This window comes from Vigna unguiculata, unplaced genomic scaffold (genome assembly GCF_004118075.2).
Source record: "Vigna unguiculata cultivar IT97K-499-35 unplaced genomic scaffold, ASM411807v1 contig_130, whole genome shotgun sequence".
Taxonomy (NCBI): domain Eukaryota; kingdom Viridiplantae; phylum Streptophyta; class Magnoliopsida; order Fabales; family Fabaceae; genus Vigna; species Vigna unguiculata.
In genome coordinates this window covers 2,822-5,642 of record NW_021010834.1, presented here as the reverse complement: position 1 = coordinate 5,642, position 2,821 = coordinate 2,822, and positions in this window count along the sequence as shown.

Genomic DNA, 2,821 nt, shown 5'->3' with positions numbered 1-2,821 from the left:
ATATAAACGTATGGTAGGTATGTTTTAGATTTGTTATATACATATATATATATATATATATTAGTATAAGATATTTAGTTATTGTGCAAGAGAATTAAGTAGGTTGATTGTTCACTTTTTATAATTATTTGTTAAGTTGTTGAAAAATTAATCAGACGTTTGTAACATAATTGGTGTTAGAAAAATTAACAAATATAGAAAATTTAAAATGATAAATAATTATGTAAAGAGGAATTTCAAAAAATATAAAATAATTAATGAAATTAAAATAAAATATAATTATTGAATAAAAGTATAATATAAACAATAGTAGTGATTTATGATGCACCGATACTTCAACTTTGATCACGTATTCGTGTCGGACACGTATCGTATCTGATACTTTAGAATACTTTAACAATAATTATCAATGAAGTATTTAATTTATAAAATCGTATTACCCTACAATAAAACTTTTGAATAATGACCAATTTTAGTAACAAAAAATAATTAGTCATTATATAGTGACCAATTTGATAGCAAAAAATAATTCCAAAAAATTATAATTGGTTTCTAATTGATAATTAAAATAGTTTCAATTATGAATTGGTTTTTTAAATTTGTCACTAAAATAAGCTATCAGGTTTTGGCTACCAAAATAATTGGTCTCTAGTTAGGAAATTTGGATTTACACATTAACAATCGTATATTTATTATGTTTGTATGAATTATTGTGAAATTTTCAATATTCATATATTACGTATCTATCACGTATTGTATCCTATTATGTTATAAATAAACGTACCGACGTATCGAATACGTGTCGTATCCGATACAGGTATCTTATCTGTGCATCATAGGTACTGATAAATATATTACAAATTAAGGAAAGGATGTGAATTAATTATTGATTTTTTTTAAAATCAAATATAATCACTACGATTAAAACAATGTGTCTCCACTCTAATTAAAAAAATAAATTAATATTAAAATTGACTTTTGTAACGGAAAGTAATAAAATGTAATAAATATTTTTAATAAATATTAATTCAAAACTTGTTGAATAATAAATGAAATAATAATTTAAAAATATATATTTATTGATTCAAATAATAATAACAAAATTAATAATAATTATAATAATATTATCGATTATCAATCCAAAACTTCATCCATAGTTGAAAGAATTTAAAATAATTAATAAAATCATCTAATTAATAAAAAATTTCTAAAAATGAATCATATAATTATTAATTTTAAATGTATAAATTGAAAAGATTTCAAAATGTATGAAACAAAAAAAACAATCCTTTCATAGTTAAAAAGTTAAAAACAATTAATGAGATTAATTAGTAATTAATAAAAAATATTTAAAGACAAATAATATCATCATTGATTGTATAAATCATTTTCGATTTGTGTACAAATCATTACTAAATTGAATCTTTTATTTATAACAACATTTTATTTTGTATATTTATCTTAAATTATTTTAAGAGAAACAATGATATTTTTTGTGAGATTAAAGATTTAATTTTAAGTTATATAAATTTGATTATTGTTTAAATAAATAATTGTGATACTATTACACTTATTTTTTTTCTTCAGTATGATTTAAATTGCTATAAAAAGCTATACATAGTTCCATATTCTCTTTTTGTACAGTAAAAATGCAATCAGAATTTGTCATCCTCCTTAGTCCTCCTATTTTATCTTTCTCTCTTTTTGTTAAACCACATATGATTCCACTTATGTACACATAATACATAAAGTTTTACAACATCACTATAATTCTTTTCCATATTGGAGAATAACTGAAATTATAATTGTGTGATCAGAAGTTTGAATATATCAAGTACCCAACAAAGGTTGAATAGCTTTGACTACAACACTCATGTTTGGTCTGTAATCAACTTCGTATTGAACACAAGTTGCAGCAACAACAACCATCTGAAACTAAGTATCATGTTATCCATGAATATTTTTCTTTTTTAAAATTGATCTTTTATTGTCCTAGTATATGTAGTTCCTTTTAATATTCTTAGGAAAAAATATAGGTACGATTCCTACACTAAAATTTGTCAAATTTTCTCAGCCTTAATTAATACCTTTATATGTACTGAAATTGAGACCATAAACAACATACAAATATTGTCTTCAAATTGCTAAACTAAAACTAATGAATACATCCAAAAAATCTCCACTTAAAGGTATACAACATTTTAGATTCAAATTTTGGTCTTTTGCATATCTAGAATTTACTACCTAAACAAAATATAGAATTATAATGCTACCTCTACTGAGTTACATTGCATAGTTTTCCAATTCATATACATATCGTTTCAAAGATATAAGCAATATAATATTTTCAAGGACATTTAGCAAGAAAAAGGAAAAATAAAGTAAATTGTGAAAGGTGGATATTCTCCTCCCAATCTTGTATGAACACACTGCCTGACTTTATCTTCCCTGAGTTTTGGTGAAGCCTGAAACAACATGTATGAATTGTTAGCATCTGTGTCATTATCTATAATAAAAGGAGTTACACTACTGGCTCCAAGTTTCTATCGCATTTAAACATGAATAAAAAAACAAAACCATAACACATTTAAGAGAACCATAAAAGAAGAGTTACATTACTTGCTCCATGTTATTATAGAAACCTTCAAAACAATTCCTTAACAAGCAACACAATTCATCAAAGCCTCAGACTTAGATCCCTTGCTGTAAATACAAGTATCACAGTACAAAAAGTTTAATTCAAAGGAAATATAAAAATCATGAATCAAGTCTAAGACAGAAAGCATTCAAAAGTTCAGGACCTGCAATTTTGACTACAACA